Source organism: Bos mutus, chromosome 23 (genome assembly GCF_027580195.1).
Source record: "Bos mutus isolate GX-2022 chromosome 23, NWIPB_WYAK_1.1, whole genome shotgun sequence".
Lineage (NCBI taxonomy): Eukaryota > Metazoa > Chordata > Mammalia > Artiodactyla > Bovidae > Bos > Bos mutus.
Window position 1 is genome coordinate 41,711,626 of NC_091639.1, and position 22,421 is coordinate 41,734,046.

Consider the following 22,421-nt stretch of genomic DNA (forward strand, 5'->3'; position numbering starts at 1 on the left):
GACTGAGAATTCAGACGACTCCTTACAACTGAGCCATCTGCTCAGGTGAGAGGCAGGTGCCGCGGGTGGGGCTGTGTGGCCTCAGTGGGTGGCATCTAGGGGGAGGATGGGACAGTGGCTTGCTGTCCTCGGATCCTCCCCACTTACCGCCAGCCCCCCTTCCCCCACGGAACTCTCTGCCCTCCCAAATTGCTATCCTCAAAGTGATAAAGGTTTTAGTTATCAGCGAGTAATGAGGGGCTAAGATAGGGTTAGCTCCGGCAGGCCCACACTTGGACCTCTGAGCTGGCCTTTCCAATGGCCCTGCCGGGGAGGGCAGCCATGTGGGGCAGCGGTGGGGGGTGCGTCCAGGGCAGCAGACTGGCCCCTGGGTTGGGGGCTCCCGCTGGGTTGGCTGACTCAGGGGAGTGGGCTAGAGGGACGGCTCCCTTCGTGCGTGGGGCGTGGAGGAAAGCAGGAAGGGCCCCCTCCCCTCCTGGTAGACACCCCTCACCCCCGCAGAGGGAGCCCCTCCGCCTCCTCTCCCAAGGCCCTGTCACTAAATAGCTCGCTGTGGAGCCCTCGACCTTGGGGATGGCGTCTATATATTTATACCCGGATAACCCCAGGACTCTAATTGCTTCTCCTAAGGACCGCAGAGTGTCCAGAGGCGGGCGTCGGTAACACCCTGCGGGTATAATCCTGCTATAAATCTCGGATAAGCCCCTTTAATTGTACAGCCGAAGCCCGCGGGTGGTTGTAACCTGGCGGAGAGGGCGGCAGGGTGGTGGAAGTGGGGCAGGGCTGACGGATGGCTGTGGCTCCGGGCCCCCTGCGCCCCTGCCCTCCGCTCCAGCAGCTGGGCTCCCACAGCAGGAAGCTGGGGTGGACAGAGCCCACTCCCACCTGCAGGCAGGCTGGGCAACATCAGACCCCAGTCCCCAGCCCCTCCCTCTGAGGGCCCGCCAGTCCTTGGTTCCTTTGCTTAGACTTGGGCTCCTCTCCGCCCTGGCTCCATCCATCCTCCCCGGCAGGCTCCTCTCCTCCTTGATGGCTTAAATCCCTTCCCAAGCAAGCCCACGGGCTGTTTCAGCTGCAGCCTTGGTCAGATTTGGGGACAGAGGTGCTGGACAGGGGAGGGACAGAGGTCCAGAATCTTAGTGTCCAGAGGGACCGGGAAGACAACCCCTGGACTCACATGGCCCTCTCTATACTCCTGCACATGCTGAGCCCCCATTTATACCCAGCGTCCTGAGTCATCCACACTACCTGGTAAAGTAGGTACCCCCATTGCACAGGGGAGAAAGCTGAGGCGCAGAGAGACAGAGACCACATAATAACTGGCGACAGGTCACAGGGCAAGTTGGAGGTGGAGAAAGGATGTGAACCCGGGAGAGCGGCTCAGGACTTAACAGGCTTTAACTGTGTCGTATTTTTGTCACTCTGTCTTCTGCCCATTTCCCAGCGGCATAAACTGAGCCCCGTGTGGACCAGCCCTGTGCAGGGGTGGGGTATGACAGTCACACACATGCATACACACACCTTCGGCCTGGAGGGACACGTGCTGTTGTAGGAGAGGCTTGGGATTGGGGTGAGGTCTGGGCATTGGGTTTTAGCTGAAGCTAAGGCTATTGTCTGAAGTTTCTGTGAGCATCTAATCAAGCGTTGAGTACTTTCTAGAAAATAGAAAGTCTGCTTAAGATTTTGTAAAGGACTTTTAGAAAAATAAGAGCTCAGGGCCACAGCTGCGCCTTCACAGTGCCCCCTGCCCCCTGCACTCTATCCCGTCACCAAAGATCTGGCTTCCCACCGGGCCGGACCTCCTGCGTCCACAGGCCCCCGCAGCTCCAGTGGGTCTCTCTGCCCTGCCTGCCAAATGAAATTTGATTTGGAGAACTGTCTTTAGCGAATGAAAAGAAAAGGGGAGAAAAAGCCACGCTTCAGCAGCCCAAATTGAAATCAGAATTGAGCGGCCAGCAGAAAGGGGCCACTGTACCTTGTAGCGTAATCCCTGTGAGAGATTAAAGATGTCTCTGGCTGTATATTGTATTGATTTGTCCTCTGAAGTATAAATCATCTTTGAGTTGCTCAGAGGCGCACCAGAGAGTGGAGTGGTGGAGCGGGCTGAGGGTGCTGGCTGGAGCTGGGCCAGCAAGCCCTGGGCGCCGACCGTGTGCTGGGCTCTGGGTCCTGCAGGGAGCATAATTATGCCCATTTCATAGATGAGAAAACTGAGGCCAGAGAGGGTAGGTGGCTTTGCCAAGACCACATAGCCAGAATATGGAGGAGCTGGGTTTGGAGCCAGCACCCAGCCCTGATGGGGCCTTTGGCAGAGGCCTTGGAGAAAGCCCCGATGCCACACTTCCTGGTCTCCATCAAAGTGCCCTCCTGCCCCAGTCACTGTCGTGAGGACTCTGCCCTGAGCCAGCCAGTGCCCTGTGGCAGGCACACTCGTTGCACGGATCCTGGTGACAGCCTTGTGGGCCTGGTGTTTTGTCCTCTTTCGCAGGTGAGGACGCCAAGGCTCAGAGGGGTGAGGTGCTTGCCTAGGCTCATACAGCGAGGTGCTGGGGGCAACTTGGAGCCAGGCTGTCAGATCTGGTGCCCCCACCCCAGGCTATCTGCCTCCCCCACACGGCGGTAGCAGCGTGTGATTAGGAGAGCAGCCGTAACAGGCAGACCTGGGCTCCACCTAGGCCACTCACTGACCACACGATCAGCAGCTCTTGGTTTTGATTTCCTCATCTGCAAAATGGGATAAAGCCGGTTATCAGAATTAAATGTGCTCCTGGCCCATGGAGACGGGCACTCAGGAGCTCACATCGGAGGGTTATCATCAGGGGTCCTCCCTGGTGCTGGGCATTCCGGGGGAGGCCTGGGAGTGTTGGAAGGCCTGAGGGGGCCATGCTGGGCCCTGCGTGGGGCTGCAGGCCGTGTCCAGGGACAGGACGAGGGATAAGACCACGGGAGCCCAGCCAGCCTGGTTCCTGAAGGAGAGCTGGTCTGGTGGCGAGAGGGCAGCAGAACGAGCCCCGAGGCAGCCAGGGCAGGACGTGTGTGTGTGTGTGTGTGTGTGTGTGTGTACACTAAATGATCTCTGGGCTTGTGCCCGGCGGGCCTGCCCTGATAGCAGGCCCTGTGTGAGGTGTGGGTGGGTGCCCCCTCTGTGTGCGGGGTGAAGCCCTTCTCGCTTCAGGGCTCCCCCCTCTCTGCCAGGTGGAGGCTGCCTGAGGGTGAGTTGAGTGGCAACAACCAGTCCTGGGATGAGGTATGCAGAGACCGTGTGAGTCACCCCGGAGGGGGACGCAGGCTAGAGGGGGTGGCGGGGGGGCCCCGCCCTCGGTGCCCCCCACCTCTGTCCCTGGTGCTCCAAGGCGGTGGGCTGTGGAGTGTAAACCTCTGTGCCCCCACAGCTTTTCTGTATCTGCAGGGGCCTGTGTGAGCCTGTTTACTTGTGCTGGTGCTCCATTTCACAGATGAGGACAACCGAGGCTCAGGAAAGTCGAGGAGCCTGTCTAAGGTCACGGGGAAGTTGAGTGTCAGAGCCCAGGGCTCCTGTGTGGGTGACAGGTGAGGGGGTGATCAGTAGGTGACATGTACAAAGCCCCACTGTGAACTAGACCCTGTTTTATGGGCTTCATAGCTCATTTATCTTTCAGGACAACTCCATTCTATGGAGGGCCATACTGAGGCTCAGAGAGGTTAAGTGACTCTCCTGAGGCTACACAGCTGGTGGGTAGCAGGAGGGGAATGAATCCAGCCTGGCCTCCCTGTCTCTGGTGCATGGGACAAGGGGGACACAGGTCAGCTCTCAGCAGGAGCCTCTCCATGGGGTCCCCTGGGGAGCCTGGTACTCCAGCGAGTGATTCCTGCTCCCTGGGCACATCTAGGCCTGTGCTCCTACAGTGGAAAGGAGATGGCTTTCCTGAGTGTGGCAGGAGGAGGCGTGGGGGCCTTAGGAGGATACCTTGTCCCTTGCATGGTGGAAAATTCTAAAGCCTCGGCTCCCTGCTGTGTCCCCGTGTCCCCCATTGGTATTCCGGAGATGCGGGTGCGTCAAGCTGTTACTGCTCTGACCTCCAGCTCCAGCTCCCCGGGCAGAGCGTCGGACCTGCATTTAGATGGCCTCTGTCCGCGCGGCTGGCTGGCAGGGCTGGCAGCTGGAGTCCCAGGGCTGGGGCACCTCTTCCCTCTGGCTCTGCGACATCTCTAGACTCAGCTTCTCAGGCTGTAAACAGAGGGTCTGAGGGGCTAAGGGAAGAGCTCGGCCACCTGGAAAGAGCTGTGCTGCCTGGGGGCTGGGGGGACCTGGTGCTGCTCATTTTTCTGGGAGAGTAGAGAGGAGGTTTGCCCCAGGGCACCCCCAAGATCCAGAACCCCCAAAGGGGAGGCCACTGGAAGTGCCTGCTCCCCTTTCTGCTGCCCACCACGCCACCACCACCCACCCCCCCCCAGACCTTGTCTCCTTCCGCTCTACTTCCAGTCTCTGCTGCAGTCCCAGCAGCCTCCTCCCGGCCCCTCTGACACTCCAGGCACAAGCTGGCCTCAGGGCCTTTGCACTGGCTGCTCCCTCGGCCCGGAAAGCTCTGTCCCCGGTGGTCGAGGTGTCCTCCTCCTCAGGGCACTTGGCTGCCTTCTCAGCAGCACGCTTCAGAGGGGCCTCTGTGTCCCAGCGTGTCCCCAGCTCAAAACTCTCTGTTCCCTCTTTCCTGCTCCAGTTTTGTTTTTTTCTTAAAGACTCATTCTTTGTCTTCTTTCTTTCTTTCTTTCATTTGCCTGTGTTGGGTCTTAGTCCTGGCACGCGGGATCTTCACTGTGTCATGGGAGATCTTTAGTTGTGAAGCATGGACTCTGGTTTTGGCTCACGGGCTTAGCTGCCCTGCTGCATGTGGGATCCTGGTTCCCTGACCGGGGATTGAACCCACGTCCCCTGCATTGCAAGCCAGACTCTCAACCACTGGACCACCAGGGAAGTCCCGTTTTTCTTGATAGCACTTGACAAGTACACTTTTATTTGTTTATGGTCTGTGTCAGCAGAGCTTTTTTTTTTTGCCTGTTTTGTTCTCTGGTGCCTCCCCAGCGTCTAGCACAGTCCCTGGCACAGCATTCACTTAGTAAATGTTGGTGGGATGGGTGATTGATCGTGAAATTCAGCCAGCTACTCCCTTCGTAAGCCCTTCTTCCTATCCAGGCCTGAAAGGTTGCTCTCCCAGTCCACAGAAAGGCAGATGGAGGCTGACAGAGCACAGGCTTCTGGGGTCAGGCTGCCCTGGGACCCTCTCCTCCCCTCTGCGCTCCAGCTACCCCCAACCCTATCCTGACCCTCCGAGGACAGAAATCCTTCCCACTGCAGCGCCTGCCTTGGGATGCTTCATCGTGGCCTGATGCCTTCCCCGGAGGACAGGAATAGGAAGACAGCCTTCCAGACCCTGCTCGAGTCTCCCCACTGGCCTGGACTTCACGGATCTATTTCACATCCGCTGGGTACTCAGCCCCCGTGCAAGGAAAGGAGCGAGGCTGTGGGTCCTGCCAGCTCCCAGCGGGCGTGGGAAGAGCAGTGCCCAGTCAGACCTGGCACCGTGCCCTCCTGCAGGAGGGGCCGGGGAGACTCTGGTTGAATAAGTGAATGAAGGGATGTGATGATGCGTGTGTGGCGGTGAAGAGATAAATTCCAGGGCCGCAGGGGTCTCGCACGCTTGGATAAGTGGGGAGGAAGGAGGGGGCGTGCCAGGTGGGGGAACAGCGTGAGCAGGGGCCTGGAGGAGGAGGGAGCAGACAGATGGGACCCCAGTGAGGGGCCTGGCCTGGTCCTAGTGGCCGTGGAATGGGGACCCATGTGAGGCGGAGCTGAGCAGTTTCTTTCAGGCCAACCTTGCCTTTAACAATTTTTTTGGCCCTTGGAGTTGGTGTGTCCACTTGCCATGTCCAAATTCCTTAGGGCCCTGGGGAATCTTCTCTGCCCATCGTGGCGGCTCTGAGCCAAGGTTCCCTGCAGACTTGCTGACCCACGCAGGCCTGTGATCTTCCCCTGGGATTGGCCTCCTGGGACCCCAGTCACCCCTGCCCCAGTGCCTGCTGAATTTCTCCTACTTGGCTGGGCCCCTTGAGGCCAGGGAAGGGTAGGACCCCTCCCTCCTTGGCTGTGTGCGCCTTGCCCTCCCTCAGACATGGCAGGGCCTCCGCAGATGTTTGTAGAATGAACAGAAGAGCAGCCCTGTGCTCTCAGGCAGGTCACTGCCCTTCCGGGGCCTCCGTCTCTCATCTGTGACAGGAGCGGCATGTCAGCTCACCTGCAGGGTTGGCTCTGACAGCCGGCAGGCTGGGTTCCCCTAGTCCAAGGTCTCTGGCTCCAGGCATCCTTCTTGTAAGTAAAGGCTCATCATGGGGGCACTTTGGGCTTGGTCTTTTGGTTCATGGATTGGGGCCAATTGCACGGAGACAGAGCCTGGAGCGTGTGACCTTCTCACTATCAGTCAGGTGAAACGTGGTTGAGATTAGCCGAGGTTGGGGGGAGCCGGAGGCAGGGAGGGGTCCTGCCACTGGCTTTTTGGGTTGGTGTATATGATGGCTGGTAGCATCTTCCTGGAGGTAGAACTCAGCCTCGCCACCCAGGGACCTGCAGCTGGGGCCCAGCGTCCCCTGCCCACTGACCATGCATTTTCCAAGGATGTGGGAGTGGGGCGGGCCCTTCTTTGGAGCCAGTTCCCACCATTCTAACTTATCAACCAGGTTGCCCCAAACCTGAGACCAGTTGTGTCTCCTGCCCGTCACCATACTGTGGCTGGAAGTTAAGTGGACTTGGCTTGGGCACCCTGCTCTGAGCCACGTGGGCTCCCATGTGCCATCTGTGTCTCCTGGCCTCCTGGGAGATTGGCAAGGTGCTGGTACCAGTGTGACTGCTGTATGATGGCCACGTCAGTCTCTGTCCTGCTATGAGGATAAACCCTGAGCTGCCTGGCTGCCGTGGGGACTTCGCCTGTCCGCTTTAATTTCTCTGCCCTCTGGCCTTTGGTGCGAGGCTGGCACCTCTTGATTTTGTGAGTCCTGTGGGTTGGGTGTCACCAAGCCACCTCTCCTCTCTCTCTCTGACTCATCTCTGATGTGTTTGCCCTGACTTATCACGACGGGGACATGCTCCCACCCGAGTTCGCCTCTAACCTTGATGGGATTGGCAGGAGGAAGGAGATAGTAGATGCCGAGCCCTTTTCGCTCCGACTTTGCACCCCTTCCCTCTTGGACAGTTCAGTTTATTCACTCAGTCGTGTCCAGCTCTTTGCGACCCCATGGACTGCAGCACGCCAGGCCTCCCTGTCCCTTGACAGGAAGCAACTTTTTCTTTCACTGGCCTTTTCTGTGGAACATTTGAAGATTACTTCTGGGTCTAACGTTTCCCTTTGCTGGTTGCAGCCCCTTCGTGGCTTCGGCCTTCTTCATGCCATCTTCCCCAGATGGTGCAGTAGGGTGGGGGGCTTAAGAGCCACCATGAACCGTGCCACCTTGAGCAGTCACTTAGGGGCTCTGGGCCTCAATTTCCACCTCATTCAACGGGAAAGTTAACAGCACTTTCCTTCTGGCTCTCCATGAGCATTAAATGAGTTAATGTGTGTAAAGCGCCGGTGCCATTGGTGCCTCGAACTGAGCACTGAGCACTGAGCTGCTGGAGTTGCCGCCGTTGCGATTATTCCCCGGAGTGGGGATTGTGGTACGGGTCCAGGTTCGAGTCCTGGCCCTGCCTTTGGGTGGCTGTGTACGTCTCTGAGCCTCAGCTTCATCCCCTGTGAGGGTGATGCTGCAGAGGAGACCCCCAGTGTGGGCCTCCTCCACCTCTCTTGGTTTTTCCATCCTCACCACATGGGGGTCTGGGTATCACTGGGTTGGCCTCTGGCTTCCACTCTGCCTGTGTTCTTGGGCCCAGACCTGAGCCCACAGGGTAGCCACACACACAGCACCTGTTTCCTCAGCTCATTTGGCCTCTTTGGTTGTGTTACCTCTGAGCCTTTTGATGAGTGAATCTCTCAGCCTGGTTTGAACCCCACTGTCTTTGAGTTAATTTCCTGCCCTTGTTTCTTCCTCCTCCCTTTCTCTGAGCCTCTGCACTGGGAGCACGCTGGGTTCTGTCCTCCCAGGCTCCCATGTTTAGGGATCCCTTCTGACGTTTTCCCCTTTGTTAAAGAGCAGGTGGCAAAGGCGTTGACTTTTCCCTGCCCCCACCCAGAATTGATGCTTCTGAACTGTGGTGTTGGAGAAGACTCTTGAGAGTCCCTTGGACTGCAATGAGATCCAACCAGTCCATTGTGAAGGAGATCAGCCCTGGGATTTCTTTGGAGGGACTGATGCTAAAGCTGAAACTCCAGTACTTTGGCCACCTCATGCGAAGAGTTGACTCATTGGAAAAGACTGATGCGGGAGGGATTGGGGGCAGGAGGAAAAGGGAATGACAGAGGATGAGATGGATGGCATCTCCGACTTGATGGACGTGAGTGTGAGTGAACTCCGGGAGTTGGTGATGGACAGGGGGGCCTGGCATGCTGCGATTCATGGGGTCGCAAAGAGTCAGACACGACTGACTGAACTGAACTCAACTGACCCAGTTTGGGCCTTGACTTCCAGAAAGCCCTCTTGACCTCCTTGCTGACTACTGAGGTTGAGCCTGTTTTCCTATCTGAGGTCCCAGTTAACTCCCAGCCCCCTACTCTGGGCTTCTTAGGGGTGTCATCAAAGCAAGCCCTAGCCCCCATTTCCCTGCAGCCCTGGGACACTGTGAGCTCATGGCTTCCTTCCCTCCTGTCCCGAGGCTCCTTCTTCAGGGGCTCCTGAGTGTCCCAGGAGGGCTCTGGTCTCAGCGTCACCCCCTACTCCAGCGTCACCCCCTACTCCTGTGTGACCTTAGACAAGTCACTGCCTCTCCCTGAGCTTTCCAGTTCTTCGTGAGACCAGGCAGGGGCTGCGCACCTTCTTCAGTGGGCACGTGCATGTTGTGGACACACGGAGGGATGTCTGCAGCTATTTCTCCCCCTTGTTACCCTGTGTCATCCACCCTGCCCTCTTCCCAGAGCCTCTGAGCCCCAGGCGCTGCCTCTTGCGCTGGCCCCTCAGCCAGCGCAGCCTGGCCTGTGTGAAGCCTGCTGGACCTCCTTGTGTTTTAATATGCAATTTTCCAGGGAGCATTTCATTAACCACTGCAGCTGCTGGGCCCTGGCCCCAGCCCCTACACAGGCGCCCTGAGAATTGTCCCTGTTTTATTGAGGAAGTGGCCGAGGCCCAGGCTGCCTGCAGGCTGGCCTTCGCAGCGTGTCAGAGGCAGAGATTTGCATTCAGGTCTGTGTGACTCCAGAGCCCAAGGGAAGGAAGGAGGGAGGGGCCGTCCTTTCGATGATGTCTCATCCAGCTTCTCCCGGCAAGCACTGCTGGGTCAGTCAGATGGACAGACCTCAGAGGATGACCCCACCCCCTCAACACACACAGGCCAGAGGTTCTCTCAGGACCAGGGAAGGAGTGGGGGTGGGGGGTGGGAGCAGCTTCTGTGATGCGGAATGTGAGTGTGATGGGAGTTACTGAGTCACGTGTGGCTGTGGATGAGCCTGCGAGGGGCTCTGTCTAAAAGTGGGTGTCACAGGGCCTGGAGGTTGGGAGGAACGCATCCTCTTTTTAGTGATGGCTTCCCTCAGGCTCCTGGGGTTTTCAGGGACTCAGAAGAAGGGAGTCCAGGCCTCCAGATCATAGAGCCTGCTCTGTGGGGATGTGGCCGGCGAGGAGGGCAGTGGGGGCACTTCTTCAGCCCTTTCACCCCTCATTTCTATGCAGTAATTTATTCATTTGCTGGAAAGATATTTATTGAGACCCTACTGTGTGCTGGGCATTGAGCCAGGACATGGGGGATACAGCAGTGGACTAAAGAGATGAGGATCCCTGATCTTGTGAGCTCACTTTTGGGGACAGGGATAGAGGCAACTTATTGTAAACAAGCAAAGGCTTCACCATATAATAGACTTTCAGATAAGAGCTGATGGGCATTGCCATAAAGAAGAAGAAAGCCGCATAAGTAGACAGAGAGGGCAGGAAGGGGAGACTGTCATGGGGTGGTCAAGGAAGGCTTTTCTGCAGAGGGGAACTTTGGGCAGAGCCCTAAATACAGTGAGGGAGTGAGCCACGCAGAGATGTGTGGGAAGAGTGACCCAGGGAGGGCTCCTCACAAGTGCAAAGGCCCTGAGAGCCTTCCTGGTACTTGGAGGATAGCCAAGTGGCAAGAGCAGAGTGAGCGAGGGGCAGAGAAGTGGAAGAGGAGGGGAAGGTCATGGGGGCCTCCTGGCCTTTCTGAGGTGTTTGGCTTTTGATTTGAGTGAGATGGGAGCCGTGGGAGGGCTGTGAACAGAGAAGAGATGTGGATGGGCTTGGGTTTACTAGGATTCCTCTGGCCATTGTGTAGGGAAGAGACTCTGGGCCTGAGGCAAGAAGGCCAGTGAGGAGGATACTGCTGTCCTCCAGGCGAGACGTGATGACCAAGAAGTGGCAGTGGTGAGAAGGGACAGGTCTAGGGTATGTTGTGAAGCACTAGCCCTCATGTCTTGCTCCCAGGTTGTGTGTGGGCAGAGGGGAGGAGAATGGCCCAAGTGCCCCTGGATTCAGCACCACGGACAGCACCAGCACCAGACCCGGGGGAAGCCCTGGTTGGCTCGGGTCCCCAAGAATGGCCAATCCCTGGATGCTGCTCGGAGTCTCATCTGTAAAGTGCTGGTCCCTTCCCCTCAGTTTTGTTATAAACTCCTCTTTTAGCCAAATATGTTTATTTCTGGGCATTGCTGTGAATCCTTTTTGTGATGAGGCAGATCTGAATGCAGTTATATAGCTGGGATGAGGTTTGGAAGCAGTTGTTTCCAAAAATCTTTGCATCTGGCCAAATTGTTCTTGTACAGGGTTGGGGGGTGGGGTGAGGTGGGGGGGTGCAGAAAGGTAACTGGGGGAAAGGGGAAGGGGAGCTTCCTTGAAGAGCGACTGGTAAGAGGAGAGCCTTGAAGAACCGTGGGCCTGTCCCAGAGGAGCAGCAGGGTACTCTGGGTAGGGGAGCTGAGTGACTCAACTTGGTTCTTCATGATGCCTTCCTTCTGAGAGTGAGGAGGGGGCTGCATTCCTGACAATAAGGTGGGTGGGCCGCCTCATGGCAGACAATGCTGACCCTCAGGCCTTCTATGGACTTGCCGTGTGTCTGGAGAAGCCACCATTCTTTGGCTCTAAGTTTCTCCATCTGTTAAAAGGGGATAATTGCGTTCCTTACTGTGCTGGCTATTGTATGACAAAAGTGGGTGGATTAGCCATCAGAAAGGCTAAGAAAGGGCTGAAGGGGTGAGGGGCTGCCTCTGTGGCCTCAGACCCCCAGGGTGAGCACTTGGCCTTTTCCTGGTTGGCTGCTCCCCCACCCCTTGTGACCATCATCCTCGTTCTCCCTGACTCGCATGGTGTGTTACATCTGTGCCCCGTTTTGCTGTACACAGAGTGATCATATGGATATTCTATGCAAATTCTCATTTTTAATGAGCCAGAGGAAAGCTAACAACCATCTTGCAGACGTCTTGGGGCTCAAGGGAGGCCTTGGGATGGGGGAAGAAGCAGGACAAAGTGACAAGTGAGAGGAGAGAGGAGGGAGGGAGGGGGAAGGGGATAGAGTGGGTGGGCAGGACGCAGTAGGGGCCATGGGTGGGGTGAGGGGAGGGGAACAGGCTCTGTTTCCCATCTCTCAAAACTGCTCTGCCTGCCCTGTTTTAAGACGGGGAAACAGGCTCAGAGAGAGGTGGCAACTCGCCAGACACCCTAGAAACTGGGAGAGAGACACACACAAAGGCAGGGGAGAGGGAGTGGATGAGTTGGAGAAAGGGAGGCATGCGGGACCAGGCTCTGGCTTATGGGGCTCGGTTTCCTCCTCTGTATAATGGTCACAGCGCCTAAGTCGTGGGCTGACTGGGAGGGGCTAATGAGAGAACAGGTGCAGACATTGCTTGACTGAACAGTGTTGCCAGAATGCGCGGGCCATGGACTCGTGTGTGTGAGGGGGAGGGGGCAGGGGACTGGGTGGGGAACCAGGGAAAGGAGGGCAGAGGGGCAGGAGCTGGAGACGGGGTACGAGGCCTTCTGCACATAGGCCAGCTCCTAGTTAGTCCGTTTGCTCATTTGTACATTCATTCATTTATTCTTCAGCAGCTGTGGTCTAATTCATAGACGGAAGTCAGCTTCCCAAGGGCAGGATTCTCATCTGTCCTATTCATGGCTGTCCCCACAGCATCCAGGGCAGCACCAGGCACTGGGAGGACCTTAGTAAATCATTGCTGAATCAGTGGATGCTCTGTGCTCAGCAGTGGGCCCAGCAGTGGGCCAGGAAGTGTGCCCGGCAGTGGCCACTCCCTGGAGGCATCTAGTCCAAAAATTTCCCTTCCCTGTGCTACATGCAGTACCTGAGTTATTGGGATGGTTACGGGCACCCAGCAGAGAAGGAGCCTGGGGACACCTATGAAGACTTCCTGGAGGAGGAGACCTGAGCTGAATCTTCAAGAACTGACAGGAGCTGACTTGAAGGAGTCTGGGAAGGGGAATTGGGCATAAAGCAGAGGGGACAGTCTGGTGTTGGGAACTGCAGGTCCTGTTGGAGGCAGGGAGCATGGAAGATGAGGCCACAGGGCTTCGGGACCCAAGGGAGGTGAGGTGAGAGCCAGTGAAGGTGGGAGGGAAGGGCATGCTGGGGTGGGATGGGCTTTGGTGGGGTGGTGGGTGATCCGGCTGGGCAGGCTGAGGTTGTCATGCTGGCCTGGGGCTCTGGTCTGGTCAGGTGGTGTCCACAGGAGTCAGGGATGGGGCACAGGGGATTCGAGCCTGAGAGATCAGCTGGCTGCTGCCTCAGGTGACGCTGGACCTGTCCCCGGGATGTGGAGGCAGCCTGGAGAGGGGCCAGCACGGCATCTCTTTGACTGCCTTGAGCAGGTCACGAGCCTCTCTGGGCTCTGGTTTAGATTTTAGAAAGGACCTCTCAACTGTAGGCGGTCCCACCCTGGCCAGAGTGCCTGGGGTGTGTTTAAATGTCAGTGTAAATATCACAGTGGCTCAAGTCCCCTCTCATACTTAGTGCCCAGAGTCCCAGGATGTCCTTTTGTATTGCAACACGGGACCATCTCTTACTCTGAAAAATGTCTAGCCCCAAAGGCCTATTGAGAAAAATCGGTAGACTGTTGAGTCCTCTGCCCCAGCTCTGGTGTTCCACAGAGAGGGCAAGATCAGCCGAGCACCCATCCCCACATCCCCTCCCCAGGTGCCTTCCTGAGACCCCCTTTAGGGCTGCTCCCGGGATCCAGGCTTGGAGTCCCCTTTCCATCCCTCCCTGGTCCCTGTCTCCCCACTCCCAGATCTGGCCAAGCAAGCTCGCAGGCTGTGGGGCTCCAAGCTTTTCCCCAACATCATCAGGAGAGCCTGGGACAGGTTTTGGGGAGGGTGGGGTGAGCACTTCTCCAGCTCAGGGTCACATCTGGGCCTCTGGCCCTGACCTTTGTCCATGAGCTCTTGCTAACCCGAGTCACAGGCAGCTCAGAGCCTAAGGAGAGCCTCCGATGGTCCACAGGGCCGGCTGGGGTCTGCTCTGTCCTCGCCACACCCCTCCACCACGGCCAGTCTCAGGGGCACACTCACACCAACTGTCTGTCCTTCTTCCCAGTCGAGGGGTCAGCAGCCCCATTTTTTGGCTGAGGAAGCTGGAGCCTCACCCAGGGTACATCCAGAGCTGAGGCTGGGCTCAGCCCCCCGTTCCTTCCACATCCTGCTGTTCTGCCATCAGAAGGGTCGGCTTGAAGAGCCCGAGTCAGGCTCCTGTTGGGGAGGGGGCAAGGCCTGGTGTGGGAAGGTCCAGGAGGACTTCATTACCCAGTGCCTGCTTGGGGCACCTTGGGAGGGCCTGCCGCCGGCGGGGAGACATACTTGGCCTGCCTGGGTAATTACATCTCAACATTTCATTTTGCTTGTCAGTTTCCACTTCCTGGGGATGTGGGCTCCTAAATATTTCATCCCAGTCTGCAGCCTCCTGTTGCTCTCCCGCCAAACCGCAGGCCCGGCTACCAGGCTGGAGCTGGCCAGAGGTCATCTTCTGCATGCCCCTGCCTCTCAACAGATGTCCCTACCACCAGCCCAGAGCCGGCTTCTCTTCCCAAGGGGTCTGGGGTGAAGAGGCCAGGCAGACAACATTGCCAGAAACTAGAGTCGGTTCAACCAACACTGAACACTTGCTATGCTGGAAACCAGGGAGTAGGGAAAGACAAAAACACAGTCTGCCCTTGAAGGGGTTTATGGGCTGATGGAGAAAATGATCAAGTGTTACAAGAGCAAACGTTTATTGAGTAGCTGTGTGCTGGGCACTGTTACATATATTAATTGAGTTTTTCTTCATGCTTTACTATGAGGAGATGAAGCTGAGAGAGGTGAGTAACTTGTCCAGAGTCACAGCTAAGAAGCAGCAGAGCAGGATCCGAACTCAGGCAACCTGCCTCCAGCCCTCATGCCTTAAAGCGCAGGAGTTACTAAACCAGAAGCCTAGGCAGAGGATGGCAGTTCCAGGGGAGAGGGGTGTGGTGAGAGCCTGGGTGGGTGGCAGCACATCCCCACTGCGGGAGCATCTGGGGTGTTTCGTGGGGGAGAGGTGGAGAAGCGGAGCTCCAAGGCAGGGCTGGGCAGGTGCGAAAGCAGACGGATTTTCCTGCAGGGGGACCAGCCAAGGCTCCAGGGTAGGGACGTTCAAGTTGCCTCGGAGAAAGTGGTCTCGCTGTAGAGTGGGGAGTTGTGAGGCCAGGGAAGGGGCTGAAAAGCTGCTCTGTGACTTCACCCTCCAGGCGTATCGATGGAGCTGGGGGTCTTGTTCTGAAAGGGGTTTTTCAACAGAGGACTCTGAACTAGTGCTCAGCAGTGCTGGGTCTGAATGACTGCTGACCAGCCCAACTTGCGATGTGAAGCTTGGGCAGACTCCTTTCCCTCTCTGAACCAACTCTGAGAAGTCGGTGGGATTCCCTCAGCTGAGGAATACTGGGGAATTCCTCAGTATTAGGAACTCAGAATAGCTGGGGACTTCCCTGGTGATCCAGTGGCTACGACTCCATGCTCCCAAAGTAGGGGGCCCCGGGTTTGATCTCTGGTCGGGGAACTAGATCCTGCATGCCGCAACTGAAGACTTCAGTTCAGTTCAGTTCAGTCGCTCAGTCATGTCCGACTCTGTGACCCCATGAATCCCAGCACGCCAGGCCTCCCTGTCCATCACCAACTCCCGGAGTTCACCCAGACTCACGTCCATCGAGTCAGTGATGCCATCCAGCCATCTCATCCTCTGTCGTCCCCTTCTCCTCCTGCCCCCAATCCCTCCCAGCATCAGAGTCTTTTCCAATGAGTCAACTCTTCGCATGAGGTGGCCAAAGTATTGGAGTTTCAGCTTTAGCATCATTCCTTCCAAAGAACATGGCCAGATACATAAATATTAAAAAATTAATTATTATTGTATATAAAACAAGAAGAATGCCCAGGATGGCCACTGAGAGTAGAGGAAGGTGGGCCCTAGGGGGCTGGGTTGGGGCAGGGGTCTCCTAGCGGGTGGTCTGGAGCAGGCCGGGGCTGGAACCAGACACCTCCCGTGCCTTCCCCAACAGCCTCCCCCTCTACCTCCTGCCTCCAAACACCTTCGCTTCCTTCTCTCTCTCTCTCTCTTTTTTCTCCCAGCTTTTCTCGCTTCAGAGGTGTTTTGCCTAAATGGGTTTGTGTTAAGATATTAGGTCGATCACTCAGCAAATTTCCCTCTGCTCAGAGCTGCGCACCATGAATAATGCAGCTCTGAACAGCCCTTGCTGCCCAGCAGCCTCCCAGGGAGGGGGCGGCAGCACTCAGCTCGAGGGCTCTGAGCCCCACAGCTGCCCTGGCTGGTCCCCCTGCAGCCTGCCTCTTCCCGGTCCCCAAAATATCCCCCCAGGGGCCAGGCTGTCCATGGGTGATCCCTTTAATCCTCACAACACCCCTGACACATCTGGAGGGTGGCGAGCATGCCGTCCCATTTTACAGATTCAGAGGTTCAGAGAGGTTCAGAGAGGCTGGGTGACTTGGCTGTCATCATCACATAGGGGCCAGACGTGGGACGAGGGCCTGTCTGTGCCCAGCCTTGGCCCCCGTGTCACAACACGCTGGCTCTCTGATGGCGGTGACCCTGCACCCACAGGTCCAGCCCGGGTCTCCCCAGGGGCAGGTGGGCATGAGTGGACGGCCTGCTTGCAGAGGGAAGATGCGGGTTTCTCCCAGAGCCGGGCACTGAGGCAGCCGGGCGGGTAGTTGCTGGGTGACAGTTGCTGTCCCCCTCCCCCAGGGGCCACCCCAGCCCCTGCCAGCACCCCCAGCCAGGCCCCCGTGCACCGGTAGCAAAGGTGAGGTGTTGATGGTGCTAAGAGTTGGCTGGTGGCTCCAAGGAGGTGTGGGCAGCTAACCTGCGTGTCTGGGTCTGTGGCTGTGTGTAGGGTGTGACTTGCGGAGGTTGGGTGTGGTGAGTGTGGTTGTGTGAGGCGGTGTGGTTACTGTGTGAGCTTGTGTTGCTGTGATCTTGTGTGGGGTGGCAGTGATGTGTGGTTTGTGACTTTGTGAGGGTGTGTGTTACCACGTGTATGGGCGGGGTGGGGAGATGAACTGAGAGTGTTCGGGAAAGGAGGGATGTGTGTCCTGCCTTGGACAGTCCCTGGGCCTCTAGGCTCGGGCCGCGGATTCTGCCCAGCAGGTTCTGTCCCTGCAAACAGTGGTCAGTGTCGCCTGGTGTCTCTGGCCCCCAGAGCATCCTCACAGCCCTGGGTCCTGACGAGGTCCCTGGCCATCGCCTTTGCAGCCCCACCCCCACTAGGACTCGCTCACTCCCCAGAGGCTTTGGCTCCCGGAGGCTGACCCCGGCTTTCACAAATACCATTTGACCCTCACTCTAGCCCCACCAGGTGGAGTTTTTTTAAGTCCTGCCCTATTTTACTGATGGTAAGCTTGATGCTCAGAGAGGCTAAGTAACTTGTCCGAAGTCACACAGCCAAGGTCTTCCCTGGTGGTCCAGTGGCTAAGAATCTGCCCTCCAGTGCAGGGGACACAGGTTCGATTCCTGGTTGGGAAACCAAGATCCCACATGCCTTGGGGCGACTGTGCCCACACACCGCTACCACTGAGCCTGTGCACCGCAATAAAGACCCAGCACAGCCGAAAACAAGCAAACCCCAAAAGAGCAGTCACACAGCCAGGAAGCAGCGGAGTGGACTTCCCTTTTGTCTCGCAATGGCGGGGAAGAGGAAGCTGAGAGCAGGTGTGAGAGCCATGCTTTGTACGGACCTTTGGTGGGGAGCATCATGGGGACCCTGCAGGTGGGAAAGCGGGGTCATTGTCCCTTGGTACCTGGGTCTTCCTGGCTCCGGCCAAATCTCTCCTAGTGAGCCCACTGTGTCCCTTTGGGCCGGAGTTGCCCTGCCCTCCCCGGCCCTGTCTACTGGCCCAGCTGTCTTTGGTCCTGGGCCTTTGGAGCCCTGCCAGTTTGCACAGCTATCCTGTACTTCTCCACTTGTTCTTCTGCACGTGCATTTCTTGAGCACTCATAACAAGGAATTTGCATCCAGGTGGAAAGGTAAATTCCCGGCAGAAGGCAGGACTGAGAGAGAGGTCCCAGTTTGCCTGACGCCCACGTGGGCTTGGAACTTGCCAGTGCGTACTACAGGGCAGGCCCTGTGCCTGGATGACCTTTGCAGCCCAGAGCCTGGCACAACGTGGCTGCCCAGTGCCGGTAGACACGTAGACATCCGGGCACTCCGTGTGACCAGGTGGTGCTCAGAGGGGAGGTCACAGTGGGCTGAAGGGGTCAGGGAGGTTCCTAGAGGAAGTGGGCAGGTTTGAGCAGGTGGCCACTTCAGATTCCTGCAGCGCCTCCGCCCCCAGGCCGGTGCCAGCAGCTCCTGGCCTGCTGGCCCTCCCATCCCTGTAGTCGGGTGCTCCGTGGTCCATTCATCTGGCAAGCGTGGGTCATGGCCTGTCGCAAGCAAGCGCAGCGTGTGTGCTGGGCACCGTGAGGGCCGGAGCAGAGACAGACGGGGAGGAGGTAAGATGAGCGAGGGAGGCGGACTGAGGGGGCGGCCCCTGCAGAGGAAGGCCTGATGTGGTCAGACGGCGGGTTTTGTTGGGACCAGACCTGAGGGGGAGATGTGGGCCTTGCATGCCACTTGTACACATGCACACGTGTGCACTCACGTGCACACGCACACACACACACACACACACACACACTGTGAGAGGAAGGAGGCTGGAGTGGTGGTGGGGAGAAGGGCTGGCAGTGGGAGCAGAAAGGGGTGCTGGTCGTGAGCCAGGCTCACCCCCCGCCTCCCACCCCGGAGAGCCCTCGAGCCCTGGCTGGAGCCAGAGCCGCCCCTCGCTGCCTGCCCCCAGCCCCAGCCCCCCTGGACAGCCACGGGTTAGGGGGCTTCTCCAGGGCCTGGACGTCTCCCCGACCTCAGATGCCCTTTCAGCCACAGCTCTGCTTCCTGGAATCTGCTGCACGGCTCCGTTTCCTTAGACCAGGGCTTCGTTCCTGGTTGAAAGCAAAAGCAACACGATGTTGGTCACTGATGCCTCTGAAGAGCTCCCTCTCCTGAGAGCAGGTGTAGGGAGGGGGTCTGACTTTGGAGAGGGCGGGGGAGAAGAGAGAAGAGGGGCTGGGGGGAAGAACTCCGTGTGCGTCTGTGTGTGTATGTCTGTGTGTGTGTGACTGTGTGACCCCATATAGTCCAGGGTCTCCCCCAGCCTCCCTCCTGCCTTTCCCCTTACCTCTCTCTCTGCCAGGAACCCAGGGAAGCTGAGGAGGGGACCCCCTCCTTGGGTTGTTTAACAACCCCCGTTTTCTCTGTGTTGTAATTTGCTGCCTTCACATTTTGCCTTAATGTAGATTTTTTCCACTTGGTTTCCTAGCGTTGGTCTCTCATTGTTTTTCTCCAATTTTAAATTTGAAAGGCCAGAAAAAGAAAGGGAGAGACAGAGAGAGGAGACGAGCCCAGTGTCCCTGGGCTCCTGTGCTGTTGGGCTGCAGGGAAGTTTCTCAACTCCCTGGAGGGGGTTTTTGCCCAGCCTAGTCTGGAGCCCAGAGCCCGTAGTGCTGTTTGGGATGAGGGAGCAGCCTGGCTTGTGGAATGGCACCCTCGGGTGCCAGAGCAGGAGGGCACAGGTGCTGAGTCCCCTGGGATCTGTGGGCATGGTACATGTCTCAGTCATCTCGCTGCCCACTGCCTATGGGCTGGCTGTTTTGCTGCTTCCTGGCAGGGGCGGGCCTCCTGGTGAGTGAGATAAGGAAGGAAGAGGGGGCGGTGAGAGGATTCCCAAGCCTGGAGGATGTGACGGAAGGCGCTGCAGAGGCACAGGGGAGCCCAGGTCCTCAGCTGCCCCATACCTGGGTGAGCCTGGGCAGAAGCAGGCCAGTCTGGGGGAAGGCCCCTTCTTTCTGCCTTCTCTGGGCCACCAGGGTTGTCCACAAGTTGGCGGGCCCTGAAGGCAGGGGGTCTGGGGGCTGCTTGGAGAGACTGGGGAGGACTTATTCAGATGGGTGAGTAGAGAGAGTCCCATCCCGTGGGGGCAGGGAGGTGCCCAGAAAAGAAGGGAGCTGAGCCTGGTGAGTCAGACAGTGATCAGACTGTGTAACCCACGTCCCCTGGGGCATTAGGAGCGCAGTGGGAGGTAGACACAACACAGATATATCAGCTGGACCCAAAGAATACCGGGAAAGGTCACCAGACCACAAATAGAAAGGGCACAGGGACCACAAAATACAACAGGAAACCCGTGTCAGGTTTCACAAGTGGAACTTCCACATCACGTTCAAGTCAGGGCAGGCGTGTGGGGCCTGGCGGAGGTGCAGGGTTCCAGCGCCAGGGGAGGGCTGGCCAGGAGAGAGCCTGTCCTCAGTGGGAGGCGGGATTTCAGAACCGGGAGGGCAGGCCGTGGGAGGGCGGCCCCATGTGCCTTCCCCGCAGCGCCCCGTGGAGGCCTCCGGCCCGGGAGTGGCCAGGTGGCCCCGTGTCGTGGATGAACAGAGGCTCGGGATGGCACGTGTGGGGACTAGGCTGCCTTCTCTGTCACTGTGTCTGCATGTCTGGTCTGCCTTGGATCCTGAGGTGCACATTTACCAAGCATTTACATGTTGCCATATTGGCTTCTGATTATTTCCAAGAAATAAAACAGGGATCATGCCTGGAAGCCCTCCTATGGAGCCCTCAGTCTTGTTCCATCCCTGCCTCCCTTGAGGTGCCCACACCCTGCAGGGGCTGGGGGTCCCTTCTTGTCTCAGTCGTTCAGCAAGCATTTATGGAGAACTAGTGTGTGCCAGACACTGGGGAGATCGTAGTGTGTACAACGGAAAATCTCCTGCTCTCTTGGAGCTTTTGCTCATATCTATGCGTGTGTCCATATATAAGACATTGTACTATATGTGGCCTTTAATTTCCACATGAAAGGGACAGAGAGTGGTGCACCTTGCTTTATCAGTCAACTTTGCATTTTCAGGGTTTTGTCATGAGAGCTGTTTTATATATCTTAGCTACATAATATTCCAATCTTCCTTTGGAAAATATTTAGGTAGTTTCCATGTTTTCACTGTTTCAAACAGTGCTGCAGTGATCATCTTTGGGCGTATCTCCTCGCGCCCGTGTGCGAGTTTCTCTGGGAAGAATGTGGAAGGGGATGTGCTGGCTTGTAGGGTTCTAGACTCCCTGGCTCAGGCTGCCTTCAGTCTCCTCGCTCCCTGAGTGCTTGGGCCGGGAGCTCTCCAAGGTCCTGACTGCTCCCTTGCGCTCAGAAGCTCCTGGCACGAGCTTGTGGCTTCCTGCCCCTGGCCCTGCGTGGAGGCACTGGCTGGGCAGACGGTGGAGCTTGCAGCTGGCACAGGGCAACTGGTGCCTGCCATGGGGCTGGGGCTGTGTGTGGGGTGAGGGGCTTGCCAAGGGTGACCCAGAAGGGCCTAAGTGGGCCATGGGGAGCACTAGACTCCTCCATACCCCTCTTTTTATGATCCTGTTCCTGGAGCCTGGGAGAGGTGAAGTGTTGCAGCCTCTGTGCAGAGATAGGACTTGGGCGCGTTCCTTGCTGCTTGGATTTAATTTTATTACATTTGCTCTCAGTACAGACTCATGGATTCTTATTTTATCCAAGGAGAGAGACCATGGGACAAAGGAGTGGGGGTGCAAAAAATTGCCCCCACCATGGTAGAAGGGTTTGGAGAGGACTTCCCAGGGGTGTGCTAGCCATGGTCTCCACAGTGATGGGGCTTCAGAAGCAAGGGCTGGATACAGGAGGACTGATGTGGTTGGTGTAGGACTTGGGGTCTTCCCAGAAGTGGGGACGGGCTGCAGTGGGTGGGGCTAACAGAGACCCAGCGATTGGAGCCTTTCCTTCCTCTGCCCAAGGGAGGCTCTTGACACAGACCGGGATTACAGACCCACCAGCTGGCTGTGTGACCTCCATCAGGCTACTTAGCGCCTCCGAGCCTCAGTTTCTGCATCTGTAAGATGGGGCTATTAGCACCTGCCCCAGACACTCAGTGAGTGCCAGGCATGCAGTGGGTGCTCAGTAAATGTGGGTCCCTCTTGTACCACCGCAGTCCTCTCTGGCTGTGGCAGGGGACAGGAGCACTGTGGAGCCAGATACTGTGCTACTTACTCCTGGAAGCTTGTGTCACCCTGGGAGAGCCTTGGTCCTGTGCTGCAGTCCCCTGAGCAGCCAAACTGACAATCAGGCAGTGACACCAAGGGGCCCAGAGGGTGCTTGGTTCCTCCTTGTGGGGCCAGTGACACCACTGGGTACTTACCCCAGGGCAGGCCCTGCGCCCAGACATGTGCATGGGCCCTAGGTGCCCCCTGGCCTTGGTGGCCGGTCATGGCACTGGACTGGGTGAGAGGGTGGCCTCTGGAGGCAGCTGGCCTGCACTGAAACCCTGCTCTCTGCATGACTGTGTGACCTAGGGGAGCCACTCAGCCGCTCTGTGCCTCAGCGTCTCATCTCTAAACTGGAACTGTGCTGGCCTTCCCTCGCAGCCCAGTGGCCAAGACTCTGCACTTCCAATGCAGGGGGTGCAGATTTGTTCCCTAGTTGGGAAAATAAGATCTCATAGACCACATGGTGTGGCCAAAAATAAATAAATAAGCTGGAGTTGTGCTGATGATATTGACTTCAGATGGGTGAATCTATGCAAAATGTGCAGCGTAATATTCAAAGGCACTAGACACTATCAACATTCAGTGTTACTCTCTATTTGAAACTTCCCAGACTCCCCTCAAGTCCCCCAACTCTTGCAGTTGTAAGAACATTGCTTCCCGCTTAGACTCTCTCTCATCTTGAGTACCTTGTGACTTGCTGACCAGACTGTGGTCACCTGAATCTTCTTTCGAAGAAGA

The 22,421-nt window shown here is 57.3% G+C and overlaps 1 protein-coding gene across 2 annotated transcripts in view; it reads left to right on the forward strand.

Annotated features, from left to right (window-relative positions):
- GRM4 (glutamate metabotropic receptor 4) overlaps positions 1-22,421 on the forward strand; it is a 114,906-nt gene that overhangs the window by 51,974 nt on the left and 40,511 nt on the right. The window lies entirely within an intron of this gene.